Here is a 20,106-nt window from a genome sequence, read left to right on the forward strand (position 1 = left end):
ATTCCTGCACTGAAGTGTCAATGCACAGAGATCTAGGTAGTCATTGGAGAGATCTAGGTAGTGAGTGCCTCTTGTGCAATCACCACTGCCTTCAGAAATGTCCCTGGATAACTGACTATTAATAGGTCTCAAAAATGGTGTCTCTTTACCTAATACCGTCAGTACCTCAAAATTTGTATTCAATTTCTATTACAAACCTGTCAGATGTGCTAAAAAATAGTGCCCCAAATTGCTGATTTTTGTCAGCTTATTTAGGCATAAATTTGCCTTGAAGCCATTTTCCAGGACACTTTTGATCCTTCGTCATCAGTTTGGGCAGATGTGTTGATGCATTGCCTACTTCCAGTTACCCTCCAGTTTTTGTGCCAGTGTTTATCCCTGGTTGCATTATCCTTTGCACTGAATTCACATGTGGATGTAGCCAGCACCTTTGGAAAGAACCAGAATGCCTCTGATTGTGTAGAGATCTCTACACCTTCACCTGTAGACCCTTTTTCTAAATCAATGTCATCCAGGCAAAGAAAAATGCTTCATATGACTCAAAGAAACCTTGCATTTTTCTGACATTTTGTGTTCCCAACATAACCTAGCTAAGGAGAAAACCATGACTTATGGTTTGATGGGGGATCAGATGTGAGGTCTCTTCTCTTAGTGGTACCTGCAAACTCTGTTAATGTCCCCAGAAGTGAGATATATTTAACATCAGCTTTTTTTTTTTTTTAAATGGCTGTTACTCCAATTACTAGAAAGTCTTGCTGTTGTGTATACTGCTTCTGGGACTACACAAAGGAAAGGGCCTGGCTTTGGTTGAAGGATAAATCCTGCTGGTGAACTTCAGCTGGACCCTCTGGTTCTTCTGTTCTTGAGGTTTCACAACGCATCGTTTTTCCAGGACGTTCAGATAGACAGCAGGGAACTCAGTTCTGATTTTCTTCAGCCTTCCGACAATTCTGAGTTTGGTGAGACTTTCGAGCACCCCAGTATTCCTTAAACGTTTTGGTTGTTTTTCAATTTCCCCTAGTTCTATGATGCCTGGTCACTGTTTGCAGGCAAGCAGCAGCACCACTCATCCCCCCAGGGGGAGGGAACCAGTCCTGACAGCCCAGCCATGGTAAGAGGAGACACAACTAGCATGTTGTCTGAAAACTGCTCATCCAGTTTCTCTCTCGTTCTTTGCAACCTAGTCAGGGAATATGCAGGATACCACAAAGAAGCACTCAGGAACAGAGTAAACATTGAGTAAGGGAATATTGCTAGAACACTTCAGAGCTGCTGTAGTTGTGTAGATGATGTGCTAATGCCCTTCATTTCTAGCCAATGCTTTCTCTTGAAGCACAAGGAGATGTTTCTCTTGATGTGATCTGTCCAACGGCCTGAGCATACCACCTCTGTTGGACTTAACAGGCTAAGAGACTCAAGTGAGGCAGTCAACTGCTTTCCTTCAGTCTAGGAGCCAGGACCAAACAGAAACCTGTACAGAAGGCATACGGAAGCTGGAGGGAAAGCATGTTGCCCCTGTCATGAGCTAATGACAGTGAGACAGGAGGGGAGAGAAGTTTCCCACTAACAGGCAGAGCCTCTGAGCTCCCATTTTTAGCCCGGTGCATGTTCCCACAGCCTCACACAGGAGTGTGGGGATAGGATCCCTTGTTCCCTGTCCCAGCAGTGAATAGCTAAACCAGCAACCACCATTAGACAGCTTGCTTCACAGATGCTTGCTTTGTTCTAGCTGCATGTTCCTTAAAATGAATTATTAAAGACTGTCCAGAAAATTTTTACATGTTTTTCTGATTTAAGGGCATCAAATTCAGCCACTGTAGCTTAGGTAGTGCTGGTTTTGCTATTTCCCTCAATTCCCAGCAGAAATTAGGCAGAGGATCTGGGATTCAGATGTTTGAGATTAATGGGACTGCTCAGGTACTGAAGCAGTGACAAAATAGAAAGTTATTCCTAGTAGAAAACGTAATTAGTGCCTTTCAGATCTTCAGTTTGACAGTAGCACTAACATCAATTATTCTCTGTTGGGAATATTCCATTTTAACAAGGTTCACTGTAATATCATCCTTTCTCAGTAGTAATCGGAAGAAAGAAGGCCTTTTCAAATCATTGTCTTGCTACCTCGAGATTTTTAACATTTAAGCCTCCCACTTATCAGCTGATGCCTTGCATTGACTTCAGCACCTTAACAATTCCAATACTCTCAAGCGTCTGGAAATGAGCTCTTTTTTTTTCCTCCCTGTTTTTTTTTCTGGGAAGAGTCTGCAGAGAAAATCAACAATGTTTCCAAGCTAAAAGATATTGTCGAAAGTAATGTTAAAATCCTCAGTGTGGAGGAAATATGTCAAAATAATCTGGCAAAGCTATGAGTCTGGGTCTCAGGGTGAAAAGGTAGCGCTACTGTGTTGGTTTCAGCTTCATCAGGAAACTTTGTCAGCTCTGGGTCTCAACTCTGTTCCTGCAGGTCCCAGCAGTTCTTCCAAGCAGAGCATGCCATCCGCAGCTTCTTCCAAAGGTATTAAATTATCAAACTCTGAATTCCTCAGGTGCAAAATACGCTTTTTTAAGAGTGGTGTTGCTGCCCTAGTGCATGCATCTTGGGGAGTTTGGCAGAGCCTGGTGCAGTTTGTACCGTTTGGTTTTCTCAGGCCAAGGACATCCTTCCTCCAAGCCAGCATTCCTGATGAAACCTCACAGCCCTATGCAGAAGTCACACTTAGTTTCTAACCCTGGTGTTGCCTCTACCATTTCACCATCTATAATCCAAAAATCGCATCTCCAATTTAGCATCATGTGTTTGAGACTGTTGAAACATGCTTAAGGAGATTTAAATGCACAGCTGTGTGACTCAATCCCCTAGATAGGTTTTATAATCAGCCTTTATGCATAGCTCCAAGTTATTTTGAATAGAGGACTGCTGAAAATAACCAGAAAAAAAATTAAAGAAATTTTAAATGATCTCTTTTCCCACACCTCCAGATTGAGATACTCTGTGGTTAAACATCTCTGAATAAAGCTGTTCTAAATTAAATACCGGCTTTGGTGGTATAGAAGATGAAGCTGGCAATAAAAAATACATAATATCCCATCAAGATGTTGAAGTCTTAATCCAGAACACAGTGGGACTGGTGTGAGCTGCTGTCAGCACACCTGGCCACAGTAGCTGTTTCACGGAGTGCTGTACCCTGATATGGCCCCTTTCTGCCTACCTGGATTTGCTGTTCAGATTTGCAGGGCAGATTTCCAGCTCCTTGCCCAAGTGACATCTTGGGAGGTGGTGGGACAAAATTAAATCACTGTTGTGACACAAAGAGTAGTGAGGGCATGATGAAACCAGTGAAGGGTCTGGAGCAAAAGGGTCTTCTGAAGAGCACTTGAGGGAGCTGGGGGTGTTTAGCCTGGAGAAAAGGAGGCTCAGGGGAGACCTTATCACTCTCTACAATTGCCTGAAAGGAGGGGAATGTTGGTCTTTTCTCCCAAGTAATAAGCTAGAGAACAAGAGGTAAATGCCTCCCATTTCATCAAGGGAGGTTTAGATTGGATACTGGGTACAATTGCTTGCTTCCCTGAAAGGGTTGTCAAGCATTAGAATAGGCTGCCCAGGGAAATTGTGGAATTGCTGTCCCTTGAAGTGCTTGAAAGCCATGTAGATGTGGCACTTAGGGACATGGTTGAGTGTTGGACTTGGCAGTTCTGTGTTGATAGTTGAAATGGATGAGCTTAAAGGGCTTTTCCAGCTAAACCATTCTGTGATTCTATGACTGCCACAGCTGGACAACATCCAGCTTCAGCCCATGGGGCCTCCAGAAGGGTTACAAAGTTGGGTGTTCTTTAAGGGCTCTCAGAAACCTTAATTGGTTTCAGCAGGGAAGTGGTTCTGCCTCTGGAAAAGCAGAGGGCTCCTGCAGAGATGTTTGCACCTGGCTGCTGTAGTATGGAGGCAGTCCAGTTGTCATAGGGACTTAGATGAAAATGAAAAGGCATATTTGAATCCAGTTGTGCTGAATACTTTAACTTGATTATTTGAAACATTTATAATGATTCTACTGAAACCCTCATTTTCATTGATGGGGTTGTTTTTGCAAACCATTAACAATTACAGGTCACCTTTGAAATGGAAACATCTTAGAATTTGTTGCAAAAACTTTTTAATAGTAATTTATGTCTTGTTTACTCTGTCATCAGATCATTTCATGTGCTAATGCACTGGGAATGTCAAGCTGTGCTGATAAGAACAGTTTTCCTTCCATTTGTTGTTACTCCTATGTAAATATAATTAAGGCAAAAAGTGTCTTGGGGGGGTGCCTGATCACATGCATTAAGTCAGCTCCCTTTTTGCCTCCTAAGGCAAACACACCCAGAACTGCAAGGTCTCTGGGAAAGACCCAGGGCTTAGGGTAGGACCTTGCCTACTTGCCCCTGAGCCTTCATCTGTGCTGGTTCTATGCAGGAAATCGTGAAGGGTGATTCGCAAGGAACTAAATACATGTCTCATCTTCAGCATGGCAACAGATCCAGCAACTGCCTCTGGAAGTACTGTCACATTTCATGTTAGGTTTGTGCTGAAGGCGTTCTGAATTTAGGTTTGTATTGCAGAAAGACTCCAGCAAACACAGAGTCTTGGGAAAAGTGAGACTGGGAGATTTGGGAGTGATTATTCCAAAATTAGTGTGAAAATTGAAGTTTTTCCACTATCTGCCAAGAGTTTTGTGTTAGACTTGTGAAAGAAGGTCATGGAGTGGTATCAGGAGCACGTCCGCGTCTCAGAACCGGAGCCAACATGACAGGAAAGCTTCCATGTAGCAGAGGGGAGAGTACACAAGGGCACACTGAAGACATCCAAGATGCAGGGGAGGACAGTCTTTGAACACAACTCTATCTTAAGGGTAAATTTTGAAGTTTTCTAATTATTCTCTAAAGCACCACAGGGAACATGCAGTATTCAGTGTGGCTCTGGCTGGGCATGAGGCATCCGAAAGATAACTTCATCCATCTGCTGGAGCCTTCAGTGTGTCAGAAACCAGGCACGCAAGAGGGTGGCTTGATCCCAGACTACCTAGCAAACAGTCATTCGAGATACTCTCACCATACAGACAGTGATTTAGGCAGTGGTCCATGCATGCAGATGACCCCTACAAACCAGACTGGTTTTGATTAAGTACCCAAGAGTGGTTTCAGATACCTTTTCAGATAAGGAGCCTAGTATGACTCGGTCAAACCACTCCATCATGACACCATGTAATTTGAAACATATAATTTGACACTATGTAATCCATCAGAGTTCATCTATCTCAACTAAAAGTGACTTTTGTGCATGGATATATGAAACCCTAATGCTGTCCCATTTTCCAGTTCCTAAAAATTAAATGTGTTCAGTAGAAGACTGAGAATATATAAGCGAAAAGATCAACTCTCTGCCCTTTTACACTGGCAAAAGGTTGTAGAAGACTACAATTAAAAGGTAGTCATAACTTGTGCCACAGAAGAACCTCGGGTGAACACAATTAGAAAAAGAGAAATAATGGTACATTGCCTCTGTATGATGGAACTGCAGATGGACAGTGAAGTGTCAATAACTTGAAGTGAGAGTGGCTGCTGTTGTTGCTATTTTTTTTTCCAAGCTACTCCAACATCCTGTGCCAAATAATTTCAACAGCTTCCAGCTATGAGGAAATACATAGGCAAAATTTACTGCTGTAAGCATATATTCAAGAGGAGGATGGAGTAATTCTCTGTGCTAATCACTGTTCTGTCAGCACACTGTTGAGTTGTGAGTGTTCACTGGATGATGTACATAGTGTCTGAAAAAAACATTGTTTTTCTGTTTCTGTTTACGTGGCTTTTTTTTATACTAGTTTCACCATCTTAGCAAAATATCAGATACAGTTGCCTTACATTGGTTTCAGCAGAGAAATCAACTGAAATACCCTGTTAATATAATAATGCTTACAAAGATGCAGGGATGAAGATAAGACAAACCATAGTAAGACTGGTAGTATAGCAGTATCATTAACCTTTTTTTCTTTCCCGCACTAAATTTTCCACAGACAAGAATGTTAGTAATTTTAACTTTGATTGAGAACTGCTATTATCCACTCACAGCATGTGGGAGCAAACAGGCACTTGGGCAAATCACAAAAAAGAAAACCACTTAACATGCTTCTTCCCTCAAAAACACCTTTTTGTGAAGGTACAAGGCTGAGTGCTGTAGTGAGAGCATGTGTGAAGACAGAAGCAAGGCTGCAACAGCCCCCTGAAGCATGCTCAAGGTCAGCCCCTCTCAAAGAAGACCAGGAGGTCACATTTGACTTAGAAGGTATTCTGATATGTTTAAAAAATTTAAGTAATTAAATAATTCAGTGAATGAAAGCCATCAGGATTCTAATGCAGTGTTAATGGGGTCTTTCAGAAATCATGAAGATGGGTTTCATGAGTGACATAACTGGAGCCATTAGCAAACTCATCCAAGAGTAATCACCCATTAAAGGTGAGTGCCTGCACCTTCTCTGTGCAGAGGAGCCTGAGGAGCAGCACAAGCATTCCTGTTTGCGACCACTACAGCGGAACACCAACAAATAACTTCTGAATTGCCTCACTTTCCTCCTGCAGGCACTCAGCCCTGCAGTGTTTGCCGCCCTTCAGCAACAAATGAAGCAGACAGCGACTCCACCAGCATGAGTATGCAGGAGGTCATCTTCTCTACAATCAGTGCTGCTCCAGCAGATCCCTGGGTGAGAAGCAAGTCAAACAGGTTTGAAACAATGGAGTACTTCACACATGGTCATTGAGAGGAACACAACTTGCTGGACAGTCTCCACAGAACTTCAACACTCTTTTGGAATGGCATTTCCTACCAAGTGTGCCAACTGTGTCAGCATGACAAAAGACAACTAGTAGTAAGGGCTACAGCTGCTCCTTTGACATTGTTGGGACAGCCTCCAGAATAAACTTCCAGCTCCTACTGGCCCTTACTGGATATATCTTTGACACCAAGGCCTCTGCAAAGTACCAAAATCAGAGGATGTTTGGAACTTCATCTGTGCTGTGTAGAATCCAGCAATAAATTATTCCAATATGGAGGTCTAATACAGTTAATAGAGCATATAAAACTGTCTACTATGTTTCATCATATTTAATTTGCTGTAACAGCCTGCAGATGTCCAGGTTTCAGCCTCCCTTTTGCAACCATCGGGTGCTCTGAGAAATGCTGTGCCAGCTGAAGAGCCTCTGTGTCACCAGCACCTCTGCATCAACAGGCAGCGCAATGCTTCCAGAGCATTTGGCTGCTTCTCATTATGGTCCCAAGTGAATCAGAGCCCTCACCACTGTTGGGAGACCCACAAGGGACCTGTGGCCTGGTCATCCCCACAAAGAGTGGGCTCTCAGGAGGGAAGACCCAGCCTTTGCCTACCCCTAGATTAACCTATTCTGGGGCATGAGCTTTGGGGTTGCTCAGGTTGCACAGAAGGTTGGTGCATCTCACCAGGATTTTAGCCAGAGTTCTGTCTCTTTTGTGGTTTGTGAGGAATAGGATGCACTACCCCAGCAGCCTATCCTGCTGCCTATGCCCTGTAATAATAGTTAGCCAGAGAGCAGTGACTCACTGGTGTCCCCCAGCCCACAGGATGCCATATAAGCCCAGAAATAAACCCAGATAGCGGTGACACAGAATTACAACAGCTCTTTTTCTTAACCCAAAGTCTGCTCTGTTTCATTGGTACAATGTCCTAGAGACTCCACTATGTGAAGGAAGAATATGTACCTTGCACAAGTTTTGAGAGGAAATTTTTTTCAGTCTGGTAGGGTCTTCAGGAACATCCTGTTCAGAATCTAAGTCTGTCCAGTTAATGTCACACAGGTTAGTATATGTTTGCTTTAGAGACAGAGAACAGTGTTGCCTCGTGAGCAGTGGCCACATTTAACAAAGCAGGAGGGGTGGTGGGCCTGGCAGCCTGTTCAAAAAGGATTAGTGTTGTCTGTGTGGATGCTGCCCAGCTTCTCTCACTGCATGTAGTGCTGGGCTGGGTATCAGCTGCAAAGCTGACAGAATCTAGGAAGTGAGACAGCGACTCTTCCCACGTGGGATGAGGAAGCCTCAAGTGCCATGTAAGTGTTGTTCCAGCCCTTTCTGGGGTGAACAGAGGTCTTGCAATGTCAGCTCCTTTCCTTTTGTTACCAGGGGGCAGATGAGTCAGCACAGCTGTGGCATTCATGATTAGAATTCAAATTCTCAAACTCATGAGGGTCTTCAGGTTCATAGACTTTCATTTAGTATTTAAGGAATAACATACTGGTTGTACAATTTCACAGTAATTGTGTATGTACAAAACATACACAATGCACACATTTTTAGTTCCTGTATGACTTAGAGAATGTATGCTGGTTTAATTTTATAGAACTGATGAATTTTAAAACACTTTGCTATATTCACCTTTGATCCCACAATAAGTTCTACCCAAGCCTGTAACTACCCAAGCTGCCTGAAGCAGATCTCTGGTAAAGCAAGAGACAAACATCTTCTATCCCCTCATCTTCCTCTTCATTTCCGAGGCACAGTAAATCAAGGCTTTGCTTGTGCTGCTGATTAAAGTACTTTGGTTTAATCCACAAATTAATATTGTTCTTAGTGAGAAAAATGTATTTGAAATGCACACAGTAGGTGTGAAATGTATTACGCCCTTAAAATCAGTCTTCTACCACTGAGAGAAGCACCTGGGGGAGCCCTGTGGGGGAATTCTGGTTAATTCTTTTTTTCCCATGACCCTTTCCTTGTTAGCATGATGTTAATATCTCTTAATTGTTACGAGTATTAACTGCTGCAGCAAAATCCAACCAAGGGCAGGAAAAATGGTCACATAAGCATTTTTCTGGTTAAAAAGGCTGTGACATGCTAGTCATCAAAGAATGTCTTCTGTATTCAGTATAATCAATTTACTACCTAAGGGGAAAGTATAAATTTGGTATATGCAGTTTGTGGCTGAAAAACAGGGGCTACAAAAAAACCCTTTTTCTTTCTGCATCACACACACCAATGCCTACTATTTTAATGTATACTACTTTCAACAGAGCTTGATTCATCATATTTTATTGCACCTGCTAAAGGACAACTCAGTCTTAGTAGTGACTGAAATTTTGTAATTACTCTATATGTGTGTTGTATCTGTGGGTTAATTTTATTGTGCTTAATGGTTTTTGACAGCAAATTATCACTAATTCATATAATCACGTCTGACATAGCTGACATTGAATTGTTTTCATAATGTTTTTTTGCTTATTCTGTATTTACATGATGCTCCAGACAAGTAATTACACTGCCAGTTATGTGAGTTTAGTCAAACTAAAAGTCTCCAAAAGCAGACACGTGGGTTAGTTATTCCAGGCAGTGGAAAAAGTGAACATTTTAGCCGGGTTGTGTGTATTGTAAGGGTTTCAAGGAAAAATTATGTCTTCATATGAAAGCTAGAGCTAGACGTAGGTATTGCTAAGGCCCTGAATAATGTAACTGCAGTATCACAACAGTGGCTATTTTATTTGGGTAACCAAAAAAAATTGTTTGTATTTGCTGTCAGCTCAGCTCATGGCTTCTATTACCAACAACAAATTTCTGGAAATAAAAGCACAAACTCTTTTTCATGGCATTTTTCAGGTGCTGTTGACCACATTTAGCTGGGGATTTTTGTTAAAATCGCGACTCAGGACCCAACCCCTGGAGCATTTGCCTTAAGAATGCAATGGTAACATGAGTTCAGTTCAAATACAAACTCCTACTGCCATAAATGTACTGCAGCAAGTTTGGACCCTCTTCCAACTGGCAAACTGAGAGTGCATCAGGCCACCATAGAGTCAGAGCTCAGCCAGTCCAGTATCTGAATGCCTCTGCCTCAGCAGGATTTGCACCTACAGCTTGTACAAGAAGTGTTTTCTCATACTAAAAAGGACTCTGTCCTTGACCTTTAGGTTGCTGTACAACACGTCAGTAATTCATTTCTCCTGTGCTTGCAGCAAGCACACTGCCCAGATGGAAATCCCACGCTCGCGGTCCCAGGCAGCAGGCTCATGCCATCAGCCCAGTGCTTCTCACCAACATGAGACATTTTTCTACATGATTAGGGAGCCACAGCACCTTCTGCTACAATAAAACTATTTGTTCAGTCACACAAAATCTTCCTTTCAAAGCAAGTCTAGAGCCATTGTGTGAATCATCTGCTTTATTTTATCAGCAAGAAATAGGGTATATATTCACTAAGGCTTAATCTGAAATCTTTTTGCTCACAGTGGAAACATTTCCATTGATTTCAAAGGATCTCAGATCAAGCTTCAAGAATTACTAAGTTTTAGTCTGTTGGATTTGTTCTTTTGAGGCCTTTATGAATTGTAGAGCAGTTGTGTACAGAACCAAGTCATGTGGAGATTAAATAAACTCCATTGACATCAGTCTCCTGACACAGAATAGCAGCAAGAAACAAATATTGACTAGAAAAACAATGCTTGTACAGTGACATTTAGCTTGTATAAAGTGATAGTCTCCATATAAATGCAAATAGCACCATTTCCCCAGAGCTGAATAAACTATATTCATCAGTAAATATTTGTGTGTCTTTGACATGTCTCTAAGCAGCAAGATGAGAAATTGAGATGGAAAATGCATTTGCAGGTGAGAATTCAGTACAGATTTTTCTTAAAGTTTTTCTCTCAATGCATTTGGGAGACCTTAAAAAGCAGATGCTTCCCTTTCTGTAGTGACTTAAGTGCAAAGCATCAGAACTACAATGGACCATAGCATACTCAGTTCCTGCCAGTAGCTTCCTGACTCTGCCACTCATACTGTGCTACGTGGCAGGGCTCCAAGCCTGAGAACACTCCTCAGAAAGAAACCCTAAAGCAGCTAATTAATTTAGGAGCCTAATACCCATGTTCAGAAAGGATTTATGCACCAGGGAGCTAATGTTTCACTATCTTTATATGAGAGTTAGGGATTTTATAGACCAGGGTTTCAGGGACTTAAGTGACCTAAGCATCTTTAATAATGTAACCCCTGTATAAAGTACAGAGGCTTTTTCCTCTGTATGAGGAACAACAGTACAGTTCATCAATATGAGGAATGAGTGCTCAGGCTCTTCAGTTAGGAAAAAGAAGATTGAGGGCCCAACTCATTACAGCACAAGTCTTTAAAGCCGCAGGTGACACAGGAAAGGTGTCTGGGTAGTAGCTGTTCACCATAGGGAACAAGTCTTCCTTACAAAGTTGTACTCTTAGAATCATATTTAGGTGATGCCTTGAGAGTCCACCTAAAAGCAGAGACTAGACAGGAGTAAGGGAATAAAGGTAGGTATTTATTTGAAGGGCCTTCAGAGGTACACCCTGGGGAGCCAGAGGCTGCTGCCAAGATGGACCCCCCAAGATGGACAACAGGTCACGAGTTCTTCACACTTTTGTAGGTTCGGTTCATTTGCATCTCAGGGCTAATTCTCCAATTAAAGCTTCAGTTTAATGATGTATTCCCCTCTGCTTGCCCCGCTCTCAAAGGCTTTTGATTTATACTTGTTGGGCCTAGGACAGGCTGGGTGGCCTTGAAGACAAAGCCTGGAGAGGCTTTGTTATGTCTACCTAGCATGAGAGAGCAGAAGTTAACAGGCTACAAGAAACTTCAGAGTTACACACTAGGCAGTACAGGATTTAAAAAATACAAAAGTTAAAACCTAAGGCATCATTCCCCCCCTTTAGGGGCTTGACAAGGCCTCTACCTTTTTAAAGGTAGGCTTTAAGCCATAAAACAATGAAGATTAAATAGGATTTCAGGCGTGTGCCTAGAGATAATAAACCCCGTTCATGGGCACCTTACAGTGCTGCTGAACTTCTAGAACCAGCTCAGCATTTGGGCAGCAGGAGCTGAAGAACAAGTCAATCCCATTGTCTTTACATGGTCTCCCATTCACAAACTGCATTTCCCTCTCTGGAGGTGTTAGTAAATGAGGAATTGGACTGTGCCTCCCACCAGGCTGTGTACAGTATGTGAAGTATTAGACTTGCAGACTATGTTGGGATCTTCAACTCAAAGAAGTAAAAATAAAGATTGTCAGCAGGTAAGAAAACCCAACTGTTACCACAGCAACTCTTTCTAGTTATATTGGACGTAGTCCTCTTGTTCTTCAGAGGAATTTTTGAGATGTTCCAGTGAACTTCTTTAATAGTTTGCAAATGAAACGTATTTCTTTCTAATGAAGGATCCTTTTTAAAAAATAGTTTTCCCACATGGAATATCGCTCCAGCAAAATAGTCTTGGTCTACAACAACTTCACAAGCTCTGCATGGTTTCTGTTCCAAAAGACCATGAGGGGAGACTCAAAACAAAGCAGTTTTGTTTCTAGTTACAAAACAAGCAGAACATTATTAGTTCAAAGGATACTAAACTTAAAATTCTCCTAATAGCTCTTACTATTTTAAAAGTTATCATTCCTGGAGGTCTATGGATAGTTCTTCCATTCTCCACATAATTGCAACCTGGGGAAGTCAAGAATTTTTTTTTTTTTTTTAAATTGTAAACATTAATCAAAATGCGTTCTGAATATTGGATTTTCTTTTCATAAGCCTATTCAAAAGGGGAAACAAAGATTTCTTACTTAAAGGGATTACACTGTTAGTGACCAAGGGGACACTGAAATATTTTGTCCCTGGTTCCAATTTTTCAAGCAAGATTTTTTTCAGGAGAAATAGCGTGAACTCCTCTCTTTCTGAGTCCTCCCGCACCTTTTTATGTGATTCTGTATTTCCCTCAAACACCAAGATGCTGTCTCTGCTATTCCCAGCTTAGAAATGGGGGATCACTTCAGCACCAGTCTTCAGTGCCGTGACAGCATGGTCTCTACAGTTGGAATTACTGTCGTTTTGTTTGGGGTTTTTTAAGGTGAATGTGACTGTAGTTTACCTTGCTTTGGCAAAATGTTCCTGGGATTTGTTATGGATGGATCTTCATCTTGGTTGCTGCCTGGCAGACTGAGTTGTGGCTGCAGGAAGAATTGCAGGTTTGGGGGATGGACTCACCCGCTCAGGAACATTCATACATTGTGTGCCTTCACTTTACAGTTAAACCTTATTAACCAGCTTCATCTGTCCCTGGGCCACTCATCAGTGAAGCACCATCCCAAACGTTGTTCTTCTAAGGAGGGCTGTAAGTGCTGGTAATGGCACACTCCTCTGTCCTCTCCTGCTACGAATTACAGGGTGCGATCTCCGATCTCCGATCTCGCACAGTTTAGCTGCCCATGTCTGATAGGGTATCTCATTATCCAAGCTGCCCTCCTACCTGTATTTCATCTGATTGCAGGTCTTAGTCATACAGTCAATGAATAAATAGTCTGAATGGGAGGTTGAGCAGTAGGAGGAGGGATTATGAAGGGCCACAGTACTCACCAATACTCAGTGTTGACGCTCTTTTCTTTTCTGCTTGTGTGTGTGCCTTGCTGAACCATTCAGTAGAACAGAAGGGAAGCAGAGAGCAAAACAGCCAAGCCAAAAGCAGCAGTGGGTACTGGCAGCAGCACAAAACCCGGGGTAAATGTCTTCCCTTGGGATAACTGCCTGTTCCAAAGCAAGTGATTTGGGTCTGTCACCAGGTCTTTGAAGTTTTATGTTTTGCTGAAGCATGAAAACATCCATAACAGGGATCAGTGCCATGGTCAACTTTATAAAACAAAATAGGCCAAAAAAAAAATTAAAAGCTTTAAAAATTTACTTAAAAAGGAGGAGAGGGAATTTCGGTAACAGAACATCTTGTAAAGATGCATGTACAAAGCGAGGTAGAACCTAAAACACAGAGGAAAAGTCTTCTTTAGTGAAAAACATGGAGTTCAAGAAAGACAGTATTAACCACAAGTTTTCTAAAAAAATTAATCAGAGAATAATGTCTCTGTGAGAGTTGACTGCTAAGCATGAAGGTTGCAAGGCTCAGTAACAGATACAGATTTTATTTTTCTTCTCAGATGAGAGGTTAAGTGTGTAGGTTACATGTCTTCCGGGTCTGGCTATCTACTAAATTAAGATATCACCAGGGATATCAAGAGCACCTTTGCACTGAGATAAGATCAGCTGACAAGCACAGCTCTGGAGCAGTTAAATGCTGCTCTGGGGCAATCAAACAAGCTTGCTGCCTTTGTTAATATAGATGTCATGCACATACGAGGGGAGAGCACTTCAGCTAACTTTGATCAGATTAGCTCAGTAACAAGGCTGTCTAGCTGTGGGAATCAGGAACTCCATGACTGAGAATTTACAGTTTCTTGGCTGGGTGAATTAACCCGTTCAGCACTCCATGCTAATATAACATGATATTTCTGTACCCAAGCTAGCTCATTTCAGCACTTACACAAATGTAGTCTGCAAAACAACTGGAGACAATTCAAAACATCTTTTTATTTTCTGTTCTGTCAGGCATAGATTCATCGTGAAAGGAGGTTTCTATCTCCATAAATAATCTCTGGAGGAAGAACAGGTACAGGGAGAACGTCTTTCTGCCACAACTTGGTGGGAAAGGCAGCTCTTACATGTTTTGACAGTGTTGGGTTGCACAGCTGATTACTATAAACTCTACCCCAAAATATTTTGCAAGATCCAGCTACCCATGTCGCTTGGCTCCATGGTATGGGAAATTAGAGCCTCTGGTGTCCATCCATTAAACATCTCAGGATATAAGGTAGAGCACGAAAAGGGTAAAGTGAAAGGAGCTACCAGGAATGAGCTGAAGTTTACGTAGGTATTTTGTGTAGTGTAAAACAAAAGAGATTCTTTACATGTACGGTGCTAAGGGTCTAAAGGGATGTGAAGATGAGTTTTAAAGTTATTTTTCATTTGATAGGTTCTTTAGAGCAAATTACTATAAATTTAGAGTATTATTTATTACAAAATAATGCAACTAGAGTAGGGTGCGACTCTAGTTTTTTATGAGAAATCTGTGTTTTAACTCCCCCAGAGAATTTTATTTATGTCTGCAAAAACCAGGATTAAATGTGCATTAAGTCCTAGTTTGTATCAGATTGCAGCTCAGCAGCATCTTGCAAGCTTTCACTGCCTAAGATTTACTAACTTTCATATTGAAAGTAGATAAAAATGAGTAATCATCTGTGAATGATAATTATACCACTGCTTGTGGGAGGGAGCATGGTTTGAAGATCATCACTAATTATTGTTTCTCATTTGCATGTGCCGAGATCTGCACCAGAAAAGCTTACCTCTATAGTGTAATGCTGGAGGGATTTATTTAAAAAAAAACCTGCAAAACTGCTGGCTTGTGGTCTCTCATTGACTCCAGATCAGATGGCACCAGGGCTTTTTGAGAGGCAGCACCTCCCCTCTCCCATCAGTTTTCTCCCAGGCTTCTAACTTGGGAAGGAAATCCTCCAGGCTGGCAAGGTTCACTGGGAAGGAAGGTGAAGTCTTCCTGATACACAAGCGGAGATCCCCTTTCTAATGCTGAGGGAGTTAAAACGTGGTCACCCTGGCATTCAGTGAAAGAGACAGAGATTAACATCACAATATACAGTGACAACTGTGATAGCAGTGACATAGCACCGCTTCTCAGCTTGCCATTTTAGCAACCTCTTAGACAGAACTTAGTTTTCATTGGAAAATAAGCAGAGCTGTGAGGTTTCCTGCACACACCCACAACTGGCCTGCACCAACACTTGGTTTTGCTCTTGCAACAGGACAAGAGGACCTGGACTCACCTCATTGCCCTGAGGAGGTGATGGCTTCCAAAGCCATCAGGCCTGGTGTAGGCATTGACACAGCAGCACCAGCGTGCTGCATCCCTCTGTCCCCTGGGTCCCATGCTGGTTGGGAATAACCCAGTCCTCCCAGCCTCCCAACAATGGTGTCAGGTTTGACTCATGTGCTCTGGTCTGAACAAGTTGGGTTATTGCCCTGATTTGGCTGTGGATGAGCAATGCATACTCGCTTTTTCCCTTGTTATCTCTTCTTCCACTTCTCATCCCTCTTTTCACCAGACTTGACACTCCCTTTCTCCATCTCAGCCTCCTCCCAAAAGGAAAACTCTAGCCAAATTACCTCCTCCCCCCTGGTCCCAGTTTTGCAACAACTAGTGAAATCTAGTTTCTGATAGAATCGATGTAGGCAAGCTCAGCTTTATATGCAGTTACTGTTGGAGAGACTGAGGTACTGTGGGTTTTACAAGGCTGTGCTCCCGAAAAGTCCCCAGTGCTCCTCTCCACTCTCCTGTGAATTTCAACCGCATCTCATGTAACTCCACCTGCAAAACCCAGCCATCCCTTGGGGCTTCACCTGTGACTTGTGCCAGGCACCTGCACTGGTACCTGTCGTGTCCAGCACGTTCTCCTGTTGTACCCAGCAGTGTCCCCAGTGCTGTTCACTCAGCCCATCCTCTGGCCAGGACCAAGCTGGAGCAGAGAAATCCCTGTATCCCTAGAAACCTACATTACACAAAGACAGACTGCAGGCCATTATATCCTTGATTACAACGTACTGTGCTTTGGTTATTTATGTCAGGGTCACTACATGTATGAACATTCGTCAGATGCCCACAGATGCAAACACAGCTAGGCCTCCGCACACCTTGCTTACTGCTGAGTCCTTCCAACCTGTCTTTCCATCATGCTGCTTGGTTCACTGGTGTGCCCAGGGTAAATTGTACCTTGAAGGTCAATTTTATAGGTCAATTTGTGCAAATTTCCTAGTAATTTCATTCCTGGCCTCATTCAGTCTGTGTAGGAAAAGGTCACATCCCTAAATCTATGGTCCCATAATGCAGCTAGGAATTCCTCAGACAGGTTTTTGTAAAATTTTGGGTTTCACACAAAAATAGTGATTTCCTTTATTGTCCTACCCCAGTTTATGCTTCTGTAAGGCAACCCCGATGCACCTTCTGATAGTTTACCTTCATTTTGCCTACAATACAACTGCATCTAAATCTCATGCTGTGGGTGTGAATAGGAGCTGCCTGGTGACAAGAAGATTTTGTTTTGCTGACAATCTTGCCACAGGTTGGTGTGATTATGACCATCTCCACTTTCTCAGCTTTTGGATGCTGCTTTTCCAAATACGACATGTTACAAGCAGCATCAGTGCCTATATAAATCCATAACGTGACCTCTGCAGCACCGACATCCTCAGAAACCCAAAGCAATACCCGCATGACAGAGCACAATACTTAGTGTTTGGAAACCTATAATCCTTGGTTAAAATCAGCTCTATTATTTGATTACCAAGGAGCCATGAAGTCCAAGATTTGTTGACTTTACAAAAGCAGGATGATCTAGAAAGTTGCGAGTGAAAGGCCTGAATTTCAGTGCTTTGTACATAAACTTGGAAGAGAAAACCTCTTTGAAGGAAGAGGAAGAGCACTGAAAGTTTAGCACCTTTTCATGGTTTGAAATATTACCATTATCATAAATGTGCTAAGTCATATTTTCCATAAACTGTCTCACAAATCATGGTATAGATTCTTGCCCTTCACAGCTCAAATCATGGAAATATTGAAAGTGAAAAGCACTCAGACCAATTCAGAGTTTAACAGAGTCAAACTGATTTATTGCTGTCAAGGGCACAAAGATGTAGCAGCTGTACAGTGCCATAATTGCTTAGAGGAAATGTAAAACCATGGATGTAAAGGAACTAACCTGCCTTAAACATACACATGTGCAATGCCAGTTCCACTTGTTTGCTCCAAGTGATGTTGTTCCATTTGTTATGAAGTGGTGCAAAGTTCAGTGGCCAAGGAGTGGGAGTCAGTCTGTCCAGCAGAAATTCAGAGTATTCTGCTACACTGTGGTACTCTGCTGAGAAGGGGGAGATGTTTTTTTGGCAAGAGCAGACATGGACATTGCCACCTTACAGCTTAAAATGGTCCAGTTCCTTTTAAGGAACAATTAATCACCCCTTTCTTCCTCCTAAACAGCACTCAAAGCCATTACCAATAATCAGCTAATATGAAACATGATTGATTCCCATTTGGAGGAAGCCAGATGAGTTTCTTGCACCAAATGTGGGAAATTAGTCTGTGTGTGTAAAATTTTCTCTGTAGGAAATGACTGACAGCCTAAAGCAATACAGCTGCAAAACATAAACACGGCAGTGCTTTTAGTGAGAGCACTTTAAATAACAGTTACTAATGTCCCTTCCAAGATGTCACTTAGAAAACCACAATCAATTACTATAGTGATAGCAATACTATATATAGCAATTGTATGCAAGTGATAGAGATGCTGGAAACCAGCTATTATTGCCTAGAGATAGTAAAACTCTCCTTGTTAACACTCATGTTACAGCCACAAACACACCTGCATTTTTAAAGATTAGTGATAAGTAGCATTTAAATCCTGCCCTGTATTAATAAGCAAGGTCAATCACTGGCATCTCCTTGTAAATCACTTCCCAGTTTAAAACATTATTTCTTTCCTGGCCCAAAGTACTCTCTATCTGTGTCTTCTAATACAAAAGTAGAGTGAGGACAGTTGGACAAGCGTGGACAGTGAGAGAGTGGGTGAGGAGCAGGCACTGCAGGAGGGTGGATGTGAGCCCTGGCCGAGCCCCCAGAGGTAATAACGACATGGAGACTGATGGATGGATTTCCATCTGACTTCTCCAGTCAATTTTCAATAATCAGGCCTAATATTTCCTCCTAGGCTATTCACAGTTTAAAGCTGTTTAAAGTAGTTTCTTAAGAGTAGAGTATGCTTTAGGGGGAAGGCGGTTCTGCAGTTCCTTGGGCAGAATTTAAAACATTTTGCTAACCTAGAGACTATGGCAGTACGGATCTGCTTTCCTAGATCCTATCCACAAATAGAAGCTTTTTTCTAAAGTTTCTATTTTTAATTTTCCCTCATTCAGCTCATTCTGAAGATGGCACTCCAATTTTTGAAGAAGAGCATATATACACAGAGCTAGGCAGCCAACTAGATTTAAATTCATAATTCCTCATTCAATTTCTTAATTCCTCATTCGCTTGCATGTGCAAACTCAGAGCCTAATCCAAGTCCCACTGGTGTCAGTGAGAATGGGTTTTACCTCTCAAATTTAGTCATATAAAAATCAGGCGTGTATTCTAAATGCAACTGTGGAGGAGCCACTTGTAGTCAAAAGAGAGAAAGATCAGCATTTCCAGGATATGATTCATACCATCTTCCTTAAAGGCTTGTCTCGAAAAGGAAGAAGTGTATTTCCAGCAGCCACTATCTTATTCCCCTGCTTGCTGAGGGAACCTGTACAACTAACCTAGAAGACTTTTTACTCTTTGATAAATGAAGTCAGGGGAAGCAATCTTCCTGTTTATTTTGATGGAAAAGGATTCAGACTTTCAGTTTTCCACATCCTTTACACCGAGATAAATTACAAATGAGTAAGCAAGGTGCCAGAAGTTATCCCAAGCTGCATCTCATGGACTGTTGACTCTGGCTTCAGTTAGTGTTTGGGATATATGGAAAAGATATACGAACTTCTGAAAAAAAATTAAACTTTTTTTTCAACTATTGTTTGTACCTTGCATCACACTGGACTCCCTGACAGGGAGCACAATTAGATAGAAATCTCAAAGCAGTGGCAGAAGCTTTTTGTCTGTCTCCTCTAAAGACACTCACAGTGGGATATGTGAAATGTCAGGAATAATTAGATAAAACTATATAAGCTCCTACCAACACTGATGTGCTGTGTAAAACCAAGCATTTGCCATAAAGCTTTTAAACATTGTTGGAAACCTGCATGATAAAGGTAACCTAAGTAATTTTTGAGTACAGTTTCCAATATATTAATACAGACATGGATATGAAAAAGCAGAATAGAAAGCTATGAAATGCTGGCATGCCTTTGCCAAGATAGGCTGCTCTGCTGCTTTTTTTCCAAAGGTGATAGATAGAAGTAATTGATGCCACTCATGTAGCAATTAAAATGAAAAGGCAAATTCCTTCAGCTCTTCATCTGCTGGAGTATATTTTAACAAGCAGAAAAGGACTATCAGGAAAAGGTATCAGTATCACAACAATCATAGGCATGTTTGTGCAAAGGGACTTCTGGAGGTCCCTTAGCCCAGTCTCCGACTTTAAGCAAAATCTCCAAAACCAAAGAAGGAATAACCATTTCACATCA

The 20,106-nt window shown here is 41.9% G+C and overlaps 1 protein-coding gene across 1 annotated transcript in view; it reads left to right on the forward strand.

Moving 5' to 3' along the window:
• HTR1E (5-hydroxytryptamine receptor 1E) overlaps nucleotides 1-20,106 on the forward strand; it is a 39,440-nt gene that overhangs the window by 11,147 nt on the left and 8,187 nt on the right. The window lies entirely within an intron of this gene.

The sequence above is a fragment of the Corvus brachyrhynchos genome, unplaced genomic scaffold (genome assembly GCF_000691975.1).
Source record: "Corvus brachyrhynchos isolate BGI_N302 unplaced genomic scaffold, ASM69197v1 scaffold87, whole genome shotgun sequence".
NCBI classification, from domain to species: domain Eukaryota; kingdom Metazoa; phylum Chordata; class Aves; order Passeriformes; family Corvidae; genus Corvus; species Corvus brachyrhynchos.